This window comes from Schistocerca gregaria, unplaced genomic scaffold (assembly GCF_023897955.1).
Source record: "Schistocerca gregaria isolate iqSchGreg1 unplaced genomic scaffold, iqSchGreg1.2 ptg000131l, whole genome shotgun sequence".
Taxonomy (NCBI): Eukaryota; Metazoa; Arthropoda; class Insecta; order Orthoptera; family Acrididae; genus Schistocerca; species Schistocerca gregaria.
The window spans coordinates 8,945,649-8,959,183 of record NW_026061717.1 but is presented as its reverse complement, the minus strand read 5'-3'; the positions used below and the strand labels follow the sequence as shown (position 1 = coordinate 8,959,183).

General features: G+C 46.4%; 1 non-coding gene across 1 annotated transcript; it reads left to right on the top strand.

Moving 5' to 3' along the window:
• The first annotated feature begins 954 nt into the window (after positions 1 to 954).
• Trnal-aag (transfer RNA leucine (anticodon AAG)) lies at positions 955 to 1,026 on the top strand. Its single transcript has one exon. It is a non-coding gene; the product is annotated as a tRNA-Leu (tRNA).
• The last annotated feature ends 12,509 nt before the right edge of the window (positions 1,027 to 13,535 follow it).

Sequence of the window (13,535 nt, the reverse complement as noted above, 5' to 3'; positions counted from 1 at the left end):
TTAAATGTTGGTCGTCAGTGACCGTGTGGCCTAATGGATAAGGCGTCGGACTTCGGATCTGAAGATTACAGGTTCGAATGCTGTCACGCTTGTGTTTTTCCAGTTCTGAAAAAGAAACATAACGTTTTAATGTAGCAATTGAGCAGTACGAAACCGTCTGAATGTTGCAGTTGACCATTTTTTGCTTGGAGATGCTCTTGAGCTTGAAACACACACAACAAGACCGGTGTTAACTAGCGAAATGGTCGGCAGAGTGCCGACACAGCGAGTTTTGACTATCACTTGCACATCTAAAACAACGTCGGAAAGTAACTCGTTCGGCTTTTGAGTCACATAAAGTATGTGTGTTAATTTTGACGCCACTAGCTCTGCATATTGTCATGCAATTTCTTTACCTCTCAGAAATGATTATGCCATAAAAGTGAAGTACGTGACGAGTGTGACGATAGGAAAACATTAGGCATCATGGAGAGATTCTGTATGGGACCACCCAACCCAAACGAGTACTGTGTGACGTGCTACCCGGGAGGTATTCACCGAGGTAGCCGGCTAGCTCAGTCGGTAGAGCGTCAGACTCTTAATCCCAGGGTCGTGGGTTCGAGCCAGACGCTGGGCGGAACGGAATTTTGTTCCGCTGCAGGTGTAAATTACCGTTGTTCTGATTAACGAGATTTAATGGAAATAGCAAGTTTAAACTTTGCCTACGTCTCTGTCAGTCGCAAGGAAACAGTATTTGAAGGAGAAGGTGATTTTGTAGACATGTGTGAAAGACATGTTCTGAAATGCAAGTGTTGTTGTTTGGAGAGCACATCGGTTACGTGTCAGATGTGTAGCCAAGCATTAATTTGTCGCCATAGCTGCAAATATTAGCCGGTAATATGAAGTGTTGTCAGCTAAAGTCTGATGATGCAGACGACCGTAAGGACGAAGTAACCAAGAGTACCGCTAGGCCGCGCCTCTTTAGCTCAGTGGTAGAGCACTGGTCTAAGAAACCAGGGGTCGTAAGTTCCATACTTACAGGAGAAAGATGAATTTTGGAAATCAGTTGCGCGTCGTGGCCGTATAGCAAACAGTTCCTGTGATGACGAACAATTAGCGACAGGCGTTTTTTAAGAATTACTCTCAGATGCGATTAAGGCGAATGGCGCAGATAAAGCATTTGCCAAAGCGGTACATCGTAAGGTGGGACGGGGCAGTCTGAATTACATTTCATAGATGTATTTCTCACATATCTCAGAGCCTCTCGCGATATTCGTCGTCGTCGTCGTCGTCGTCGTCGTCGCCGCCGCCGCCGCCGTCGCCGCTTCTGCAGAAGTAGCAAATGGCAATCGTAGCAAATGCGGCGAGGGACGCCCTGCCTTCGATTCCGAATGCACAAAGTGTGTGGTCTTGTTTCTCAGTCTATATTTGGTCGGTCACGTCAGAGGTTGAATGTAACGAATGGGTGGGAAAGAGCAAGGGGCAGCGGCTGTGTAGAACGAAAACACAAATCCTCAGGGGTGTGAGCGTTTCGAGATGAGTCGTATACTTTTAAATGTTGGTCGTCAGTGACCGTGTGCCCTAATGGATAAGGCGTCGGACTTCGGATCTGAAGATTACAGGTTCGAATGCTGTCACGCTTGTGTTTTTCCAGTTCTGAAAAAGAAACATAACGTTTTAATGTAGCAATTGAGCAGTACGAAACCGTCTGAATGTTGCTGTTGACCATTTTTTGCTTGGAGATGCTCTTGAGCTTGAAACACACACAAGAAGACCGGTGTTAACTAGCGAAATGGTCGGCAGAGTGCCGACACAGCGAGTTTTGACTATCACTTGCACATCTAAAACAACGTCGGAAAGTAACTCGTTCGGCTTTTGAGTCACATAAAGTATGTGTGTTAATTTTGACGCCACTAGCTCTGCATGTTGTCATGCAATTTCTTTACCTCTCAGAAATGATTATGACATAAAAGTGAAGTACGTGACGAGTGTGACGTTAGGAAAACATTAGGCATCATGGAGAGATTCTGTATGGGACCACCCAACCCAAACGAGTACTGTGTGACGTGCTACCCGGGAGGTATTCACCGAGGTAGCCGGCTAGCTCAGTCGGTAGAGCGTCAGACTCTTAATCCCAGGGTCGTGGGTTCGAGCCAGACGCTGGGCGGAACGGAATTTTGTTCCGCTTCAGATGTAAATTACCGTTTTTCTGATTAACGAGATTTAATGGAAATAGCAACTTTAAACTTTGCCTACGTCTCTGTCAGTCGCAAGGAAACTGTATTTGAAGGTGAAGGTGATTTTGTAGACATGTGTGAAAGACATGTTCTGAAATGCAAGTGTTGTTGTTTGGAGAGCACATCGGTTACGTGTCAGATGTGTAGCCAAGCAGTAATTTGTCGCCATAGGTGCAAATATTAGCCGGTAATATGAAGTGTTGTCAGCTAAAGTCTGATGATGCAGACGACCGTAAGGACGAAGTACCCAAGAGTACCGCTAGGCCGCGCCTCTTTAGCTCAGTGGTAGAGCACTGGTCTAATAAACCAGGGGTCGTAAGTTCCATTCTCACAGGAGAAAGATGAATTTTGGAAATCAGTTGCGCGTCGTGGCCGTATAGCAAACAGTTCCTGTGATGACGAACAATTAGCGACAGGCGTTTTTTTAAGAATTACTCTCAGATGCGATTAAGGCGAATGGCGCAGATAAAGCATTTGCCAAAGCGGTACATCTTAAGGTGGGACGAGGCAGTCTGAATTACATTTCATAGATGTATTAATCACATATCTCAGAGCCTCTCGCGATATTCGTCGCCGCCGCCGCCGCCGCCGCCGCCCGCCGCTTCTGCAGAAGTAGCAAATGGCAATCGTAGCAAATGCGGCGAGGGACGCCCTGCCTTCGATTCCGAATGCACAAAGTGTGTGGTCTTGTTTCTCAGTCTATATTTGGTCGGTCACGTCAGAGGTTGAATGTAACGAATGGGTGGGAAAGAACAAGGGGCAGCGGCTGTGTAGAACGAAAACACAAATCCTCAGGGGTGTGAGCGTTTCGAGATGAGTCGTATACTTTTAAATGTTGGTCGTCAGTGACCGTGTGGCCTAATGGATAAGGCGTCGGACTTCGGATCTGAAGATTACAGGTTCGAATGCTGTCACGCTTGTGTTTTTCCAGTTCTGAAAAAGAAACATAACGTTTTAATGTAGCAATTGAGCAGTACGAAACCGTCTGAATGTTGCTGTTGACCATTTTTTGCTTGGAGATGCTCTTGAGCTTGAAACACACACAACAAGACCGGTGTTAACTAGCGAAATGGTCGGCAGAGTGCCGACACAGCGAGTTTTGACTATCACTTGCACATCTAAAACAACGTCGGAAAGTAACTCGTTCGGCTTTTGAGTCACATAAAGTATGTGTGTTAATTTTGACGCCACTAGCTCTGCATGTTGTCATGCAATTTCTTTACCTCTCAGAAATGATTATGACATAAAAGTGAAGTACGTGACGAGTGTGACGTTAGGAAAACATTAGGCATCATGGAGAGATTCTGTATGGGACCACCCAACCCAAACGAGTACTGTGTGACGTGCTACCCGGGAGGTATTCACCGAGGTAGCCGGCTAGCTCAGTCGGTAGAGCGTCAGACTCTTAATCCCAGGGTCGTGGGTTCGAGCCAGACGCTGGGCGGAACGGAATTTTGTTCCGCTGCAGGTGTAAATTACCGTTTTTCTGATTAACGAGATTTAATGGAAATAGCAACTTTAAACTTTGCCTACGTCTCTGTCAGTCGCAAGGAAACTGTATTTGAAGGTGAAGGTGATTTTGTAGACATGTGTGAAAGACATGTTCTGAAATGCAAGTGTTGTTGTTTGGAGAGCACATCGGTTACGTGTCAGATGTGTAGCCAAGCAGTAATTTGTCGCCATAGGTGCAAATATTAGCCGGTAATATGAAGTGTTGTCAGCTAAAGTCTGATGATGCAGACGACCGTAAGGACGAAGTACCCAAGAGTACCGCTAGGCCGCGCCTCTTTAGCTCAGTGGTAGAGCACTGGTCTAATAAACCAGGGGTCGTAAGTTCCATTCTCACAGGAGAAAGATGAATTTTGGAAATCAGTTGCGCGTCGTGGCCGTATAGCAAACAGTTCCTGTGATGACGAACAATTAGCGACAGGCGTTTTTTTAAGAATTACTCTCAGATGCGATTAAGGCGAATGGCGCAGATAAAGCATTTGCCAAAGCGGTACATCTTAAGGTGGGACGAGGCAGTTGAATTACATTTTATAGATGTATTTCTCACATATCTCTGAGCCTCTCGCGATATTCGTCGTCGTCGTCGTCGTCGTCGTCGTCGTCGTCGTCGTCGTCGTCGTCGCCGCCGCCGCTTCTGCAGAAGTAGCAAATGGCAATCGTAGCAAATGCGGCGAGGGACGCCCTGCCTTCGATTCCGAATGCACAAAGTGTGTGGTCTTGTTTCTCAGTCTATATTTGGTCGGTCACGTCAGAGGTTGAATGTAACGAATGGGTGGGAAAGAGCAAGGGGCAGCGGCTGTGTAGAACGAAAACACAAATCCTCAGGGGTGTGAGCGTTTCGAGATGAGTCGTATACTTTTAAATGTTGGTCGTCAGTGACCGTGTGGCCTAATGGATAAGGCGTCGGACTTCGGATCTGAAGATTACAGGTTCGAATGCTGTCACGCTTGTGTTTTTCCAGTTCTGAAAAAGAAACATAACGTTTTAATGTAGCAATTGAGCAGTACGAAACCGTCTGAATGTTGCTGTTGACCATTTTTTGCTTGGAGATGCTCTTGAGCTTGAAACACACACAACAAGACCGGTGTTAACTAGCGAAATGGTCGGCAGAGTGCCGACACAGCGAGTTTTGACTATCACTTGCACATCTAAAACAACGTCGGAAAGTAACTCGTTCGGCTTTTGAGTCACATAAAGTATGTGTGTTAATTTTGACGCCACTAGCTCTGCATGTTGTCATGCAATTTCTTTACCTCTCAGAAATGATTATGACATAAAAGTGAAGTACGTGACGAGTGTGACGTTAGGAAAACATTAGGCATCATGGAGAGATTCTGTATGGGACCACCCAACCCAAACGAGTACTGTGTGACGTGCTACCCGGGAGGTATTCACCGAAATAGCCGGCTAGCTCAGTCGGTAGAGCGTCAGACTCTTAATCCCAGGGTCGTGGGTTCGAGCCAGACGCTGGGCGGAACGGAATTTTGTTCCGCTGCAGGTGTAAATTACCGTTTTTCTGATTAACGAGATTTAATGGAAATAGCAACTTTAAACTTTGCCTACGTCTCTGTCAGTCGCAAGGAAACTGTATTTGAAGGTGAAGGTGATTTTGTAGACATGTGTGAAAGACATGTTCTGAAATGCAAGTGTTGTTGTTTGGAGAGCACATCGGTTACGTGTCAGATGTGTAGCCAAGCAGTAATTTGTCGCCATAGGTGCAAATATTAGCCGGTAATATGAAGTGTTGTCAGCTAAAGTCTGATGATGCAGACGACCGTAAGGACGAAGTACCCAAGAGTACCGCTAGGCCGCGCCTCTTTAGCTCAGTGGTAGAGCACTGGTCTAATAAACCAGGGGTCGTAAGTTCCATTCTCACAGGAGAAAGATGAATTTTGGAAATCAGTTGCGCGTCGTGGCCGTATAGCAAACAGTTCCTGTGATGACGAACAATTAGCGACAGGCGTTTTTTTAAGAATTACTCTCAGATGCGATTAAGGCGAATGGCGCAGATAAAGCATTTGCCAAAGCGGTACATCTTAAGGTGGGACGAGGCAGTTGAATTACATTTTATAGGTGTATTTCTCACATATCTCAGAGCCTCTCGCGATATTCGTCGTCGTCGTCGCCGCCGCCGCCGCCGCCGCCGCCGCCGCTTCTGCAGAAGTAGCAAATGGCAATCGTAGCAAATGCGGCGAGGGACGCCCTGCCTTCGATTCCGAATGCACAAAGTGTGTGGTCTTGTTTCTCAGTCTATATTTGGTCGGTCACGTCAGAGGTTGAATGTAACGAATGGGTGGGAAAGAGCAAGGGGCAGCGGCTGTGTAGAACGAAAACACAAATCCTCAGGGGTGTGAGCGTTTCGAGATGAGTCGTATACTTTTAAATTTTGGTCGTCAGTGACCGTGTGGCCTAATGGATAAGGCGTCGGACTTCGGATCTGAAGATTACAGGTTCGAATGCTGTCACGCTTGTGTTTTTCCAGTTCTGAAAAAGAAACATAACGTTTTAATGTAGCAATTGAGCAGTACGAAACCGTCTGAATGTTGCAGTTGACCATTTTTTGCTTGGAGATGCTCTTGAGCTTGAAACACACACAACAAGACAGGTGTTACTAGCGAAATGGTCGGCAGAGTGCCGACACAGCGAGTTTTGACTATCACTTGCACATCTAAAACAACGTCGGAAAGTAACTCGTTCGGCTTTTGAGTCACATAAAGTATGTGTGTTAATTTTGACGCCACTAGCTCTGCATGTTGTCATGCAATTTCTTTACCTCTCGGAAATGATTATGACATAAAAGTGAAGTACGTGACGAGTGTGACGTTAGGAAAACATTAGGCATCATGGAGAGATTCTGTATGGGACCACCCAACCCAAACGAGTACTGTGTGACGTGCTACCCGGGAGGTATTCACCGAGGTAGCCGGCTAGCTCAGTCGGTAGAGCGTCAGACTCTTAATCCCAGGGTCGTGGGTTCGAGCCAGACGCTGGGCGGAACGGAATTTTGTTCCGCTGCAGGTGTAAATTACCGTTTTTCTGATTAACGAGATTTAATGGAAATAGCAACCTTAAACTTTGCCTACGTCTCTGTCAGTCGCAAGGAAACTGTATTTGAAGGTGAAGGTGATTTTGTAGACATGTGTGAAAGACATGTTCTGAAATGCAAGTGTTGTTGTTTGGAGAGCACATCGGTTAATTGTCAGATGTGTAGCCAAGCAGTAATTTGTCGCCATAGCTGCAAATATTAGCCGGTAATATGAAGTGTTGTCAGCTAAAGTCTGATGATGCAGACGACCGTAAGGACGAAGTACCCAAGAGTACCGCTAGGCCGCGCCTCTTTAGCTCAGTGGTAGAGCACTGGTCTAAGAAACCAGGGGTCGTAAGTTCCATACTCACAGGAGAAAGATGAATTTTGGAAATCAGTTGCGCGTCGTGGCCGTATAGCAAACAGTTCCTGTGATGACGAACAATTAGCGACAGGCGTTTTTTTAAGAATTACTCTCAGATGCGATTAAGGCGAATGGCGCAGATAAAGCATTTGCCAAAGCGGTACATCTTAAGGTGGGACGAGGCAGTCTGAATTACATTTCATAGATGTATTTCTCACATATCTCAGAGCCTCTCGCGATATTCGTCGTCGTCGTCGTCGTCGTCGTCGCCGCCGCCGCCGCTTCTGCAGAAGTAGCAAATGGCAATCGTAGCAAATGCGGCGAGGGACGCCCTGCCTTCGATTCCGAATGCACAAAGTGTGTGGTCTTGTTTCTCAGTCTATATTTGGTCGGTCACGTCAGAGGTTGAATGTAACGAATGGGTGGGAAAGAGCAAGGGGCAGCGGCTGTGTAGAACGAAAACACAAATCCTCAGGGGTGTGAGCGTTTCGAGATGAGTCGTATACTTTTAAATGTTGGTCGTCAGTGACCGTGTGGCCTAATGGATAAGGCGTCGGACTTTGGATCTGAAGATTACAGGTTCGAATGCTGTCACGCTTGTGTTTTTCCAGTTCTGAAAGAGAAACATAACGTTTTAATGTAGCAATTGAGCAGTACGAAACCGTCTGAATGTTGCTGTTGACCATTTTTTGCTTGGAGATGCTCTTGAGCTTGAAACACACACAAGAAGACCGGTGTTAACTAGCGAAATGGTCGGCAGAGTGCCGACACAGCGAGTTTTGACTATCACTTGCACATCTAAAACAACGTCGGAAAGTAACTCGTTCGGCTTTTGAGTCACATAAAGTATGTGTGTTAATTTTGACGCCACTAGCTCTGCATGTTGTCATGCAATTTCTTTACCTCTCAGAAATGATTATGCCATAAAAGTGAAGTACGTGACGAGTGTGACGTTAGGAAAACATTAGGCATCATGGAGAGATTCTGTATGGGACCACCCAACCCAAACGAGTACTGTGTGACGTGCTACCCGGGACGTATTTACCGAGGTAGCCGGCTAGCTCAGTCGGTAGAGCGTCAGACTCTTAATCCCAGGGTCGTGGGTTCGAGCCAGACGCTGGGCGGAACGGAATTTTGTTCCGCTGCAGATGTAAATTACCGTTTTTCTGATTAACGAGATTTAATGGAAGTAGCAACATTAAACTTTGCCTTCGTCTCTGTCAGTCGCAAGGAAACTGTATTTGAAGGTGAAGGTGATTTTGTAGACATGTGTGAAAGACATGTTCTGAAATGCAAGTGTTGTTGTTTGGAGAGCACATCGGTTAATTGTCAGATGTGTAGCCAAGCAGTAATTTGTCGCCATAGCTGCAAATATTAGCCGGTAATATGAAGTGTTGTCAGCTAAAGTCTGATGATGCAGACGACCGTAAGGACGAAGTACCCAAGAGTACCGCTGGGCCGCGCCTCTTTAGCTCAGTGGTAGAGCACTGGTCTAAGAAACCAGGGGTCGTAAGTTCCATACTCACAGGAGAAAGATGAATCTTGGAAATCAGTTGCGCGTCGTGGCCGTATAGCAAACAGTTCCTGTGATGACGAACAATTAGCGACAGGCGTTTTTTTAAGAATTACTCTCAGATGCGATTAAGGCGAATGGCGCAGATAAAGCATTTGCCAAAGCGGTACATCTTAAGGTGGGACGAGGCAGTCTGAATTACATTTCATAGATGTATTTCTCACATATCTCAGAGCCTCTCGCGATATTCGTCGTCGTCGCCGCCGCCGCCGCCGCCGCTTCTGCAGAAGTAGCAAATGGCAATCGTAGCAAATGCGGCGAGGGACGCCCTGCCTTCGATTCCGAATGCACAAAGTGTGTGGTCTTGTTTCTCAGTCTATATTTGGTCGGTCACGTCAGAGGTTGAATGTAACGAATGGGTGGGAAAGAGCAAGGGGCAGCGGCTGTGTAGAACGAAAACACAAATCCTCAGGGGTGTGAGCGTTTCGAGATGAGTCGTATACTTCTAAATGTTGGTCGTCAGTTACCGTGTGGCCTAATGGATAAGGCGTCGGACTTCGGATCTGAAGATTACAGGTTCGAATGCTGTCACGCTTGTGTTTTTCCAGTTCTGAAAAAGAAACATAACGTTTTAATGTAGCAATTGAGCAGTACGAAACCGTCTGAATGTTGCTGTTGACCATTTTTTGCTTGGAGATGCTCTTGAGCTTGAAACACACACAAGAAGACCGGTGTTAACTAGCGAAATGGTCGGCAGAGTGCCGACACAGCGAGTTTTGACTATCACTTGCACATCTAAAACAACGTCGGAAAGTAACTCGTTCGGCTTTTGAGTCACATAAAGTATGTGTGTTAATTTTGACGCCACTAGCTCTGCATGTTGTCATGCAATTTCTTTACCTCTCAGAAATGATTATGACATAAAAGTGAAGTACGTGACGAGTGTGACGTTAGGAAAACATTAGGCATCATGGAGAGATTCTGTATGGGACCACCCAACCCAAACGAGTACTGTGTGACGTGCTACCCGGGAGGTATTCACCGAGGTAGCCGGCTAGCTCAGTCGGTAGAGCGTCAGACTCTTAATCCCAGGGTCGTGGGTTCGAGCCAGACGCTGGGCGGAACGGAATTTTGTTCCGCTGCAGGTGTAAATTACCGTTTTTCTGATTAACGAGATTTAATGGAAATAGCAACTTTAAACTTTGCCTACGTCTCTGTCAGTCGCAAGGAAACTGTATTTGAAGGTGAAGGTGATTTTGTAGACATGTGTGAAAGACATGTTCTGAAATGCAAGTGTTGTTGTTTGGAGAGCACATCGGTTAATTGTCAGATGTGTAGCCAAGCAGTAATTTGTCGCCATAGCTGCAAATATTAGCCGGTAATATGAAGTGTTGTCAGCTAAAGTCTGATGATGCAGACGACCGTAAGGACGAAGTACCCAAGAGTACCGCTAGGCCGCGCCTCTTTAGCTCAGTGGTAGAGCACTGGTCTAAGAAACCAGGGGTCGTAAGTTCCATACTCACAGGAGAAAGATGAATTTTGGAAATCAGTTGCGCGTCGTGGCCGTATAGCAAACAGTTCCTGTGATGACGAACAATTAGCGACAGGCGTTTTTTTAAGAATTACTCTCAGATGCGATTAAGGCGAATGGCGCAGATAAAGCATTTGCCAAAGCGGTACATCTTAAGGTGGGACGAGGCAGTCTGAATTACATTTCATAGATGTATTTCTCACATATCTCAGAGCCTCTCGCGATATTCGTCGTCGTCGCCGCCGCCGCCGCCGCCGCCGCCGCCGCTTCTGCAGAAGTAGCAAATGGCAATCGTAGCAAATGCGGCGAGGGACGCCCTGCCTTCGATTCCGAATGCACAAAGTGTGTGGTCTTGTTTCTCAGTCTATATTTGGTCGGTCACGTCAGAGGTTGAATGTAACGAATGGGTGGGAAAGAGCAAGGGGCAGCGGCTGTGTAGAACGAAAACACAAATCCTCAGGGGTGTGAGCGTTTCGAGATGAGTCGTATACTTTTAAATGTTGGTCGTCAGTGACCGTGTGGCCTAATGGATAAGGCGTCGGACTTTGGATCTGAAGATTACAGGTTCGAATGCTGTCACGCTTGTGTTTTTCCAGTTCTGAAAAAGAAACATAACGTTTTAATGTAGCAATTGAGCAGTACGAAACCGTCTGAATGTTGCTGTTGACCATTTTTTGCTTGGAGATGCTCTTGAGCTTGAAACACACACAAGAAGACCGGTGTTAACTAGCGAAATGGTCGGCAGAGTGCCGACACAGCGAGTTTTGACTATCACTTGCACATCTAAAACAACGTCGGAAAGTAACTCGTTCGGCTTTTGAGTCACATAAAGTATGTGTGTTAATTTTGACGCCACTAGCTCTGCATGTTGTCATGCAATTTCTTTACCTCTCAGAAATGATTATGACATAAAAGTGAAGTACGTGACGAGTGTGACGTTAGGAAAACATTAGGCATCATGGAGAGATTCTGTATGGGACCACCCAACCCAAACGAGTACTGTGTGACGTGCTACCCGGGAGGTATTCACCGAGGTAGCCGGCTAGCTCAGTCGGTAGAGCGTCAGACTCTTAATGCCAGGGTCGTGGGTTCGAGCCAGACGCTGGGCGGAACGGAATTTTGTTCCGCTGCAGATGTAAATTACCGTTTTTCTGATTAACGAGATTTAATGGAAGTAGCAACATTAAACTTTGCCTTCGTCTCTGTCAGTCGCAAGGAAACTGTATTTGAAGGTGAAGGTGATTTTGTAGACATGTGTGAAAGACATGTTCTGAAATGCAAGTGTTGTTGTTTGGAGAGCACATCGGTTAATTGTCAGATGTGTAGCCAAGCAGTAATTTGTCGCCATAGCTGCAAATATTAGCCGGTAATATGAAGTGTTGTCAGCTAAAGTCTGATGATGCAGACGACCGTAAGGACGAAGTAACCAAGAGTACCGCTAGGCCGCGCCTCTTTAGCTCAGTGGTAGAGCACTGGTCTAAGAAACCAGGGGTCGTAAGTTCCATACTCACAGGAGAAAGATGAATCTTGGAAATCAGTTGCGCGTCGTGGCCGTATAGCAAACAGTTCCTGTGATGACGAACAATTAGCGACAGGCGTTTTTTTAAGAATTACTCTCAGATGCGATTAAGGCGAATGGCGCAGATAAAGCATTTGCCAAAGTGGTACATCTTAAGGTGGGACGAGGCAGTCTGAATTACATTTCATAGATGTATTTCTCACATATCTCAGAGCCTCTCGCGATATTCGTCGTCGTCGCCGCCGCCGCCGCCGCCGCTTCTGCAGAAGTAGCAAATGGCAATCGTAGCAAATGCGGCGAGGGACGCCCTGCCTTCGATTCCGAATGCACAAAGTGTGTGGTCTTGTTTCTCAGTCTATATTTGGTCGGTCACGTCAGAGGTTGAATGTAACGAATGGGTGGGAAAGAGCAAGGGGCAGCGGCTGTGTAGAACGAAAACACAAATCCTCAGGGGTGTGAGCGTTTCGAGATGAGTCGTATACTTTTAAATGTTGGTCGTCAGTTACCGTGTGGCCTAATGGATAAGGCGTCGGACTTCGGATCTGAAGATTACAGGTTCGAATGCTGTCACGCTTGTGTTTTTCCAGTTCTGAAAAAGAAACATAACGTTTTAATGTAGCAATTGAGCAGTACGAAACCGTCTGAATGTTGCTGTTGACCATTTTTTGCTTGGAGATGCTCTTGAGCTTGAAACACACACAAGAAGACCGGTGTTAACTAGCGAAATGGTCGGCAGAGTGCCGACACAGCGAGTTTTGACTATCACTTGCACATCTAAAACAACGTCGGAAAGTAACTCGTTCGGCTTTTGAGTCACATAAAGTATGTGTGTTAATTTTGACGCCACTAGCTCTGCATGTTGTCATGCAATTTCTTTACCTCTCAGAAATGATTATGACATAAAAGTGAAGTACGTGACGAGTGTGACGTTAGGAAAACATTAGGCATCATGGAGAGATTCTGTATGGGACCACCCAACCCAAACGAGTACTGTGTGACGTGCTACCCGGGAGGTATTCACCGAGGTAGCCGGCTAGCTCAGTCGGTAGAGCGTCAGACTCTTAATCCCAGGGCCGTGGGTTCGAGCCAGACGCTGGGCGGAACGGAATTCTGTTCCGCTGCAGGTGTAAATTACCGTTTTTCTGATTAACGAGATTTAATGGAAATAGCAACTTTAAACTTTGCCTACGTCTCTGTCAGTCGCAAGGAAACTGTATTTGAAGGTGAAGGTGATTTTGTAGACATGTGTGAAAGACATGTTCTGAAATGCAAGTGTTGTTGTTTGGAGAGCACATCGGTTACGTGTCAGATGTGTAGCCAAGCAGTAATTTGTCGCCATAGGTGCAAATATTAGCCGGTAATATGAAGTGTTGCCAGCTAAAGTCTGATGATGCAGACGACCGTAAGGACGAAGTACCCAAGAGTACCGCTAGGCCGCGCCTCTTTAGCTCAGTGGTAGAGCACTGGTCTAATAAACCAGGGGTCGTAAGTTCCATACTCACAGGAGAAAGATGAATTTTGGAAATCAGTTGCGCGTCGTGGCCGTATAGCAAACAGTTCCTGTGATGACGAACAATTAGCGACAGGCGTTTTTTTAAGAATTACTCTCAGATGCGATTAAGGCGAATGGCGCAGATAAAGCATTTGCCAAAGCGGTACATCTTAAGGTGGGACGAGGCAGTCTGAATTACATTTCATAGATGTATTAATCACATATCTCAGAGCCTCTCGCGATATTCGTCGCCGCCGCCGCCGCCGCCGCCGCCCGCCGCTTCTGCAGAAGTAGCAAATGGCAATCGTAGCAAATGCGGCGAGGGACGCCCTGCCTTCGATTCCGAATGCACAAAGTGTGTGGTCT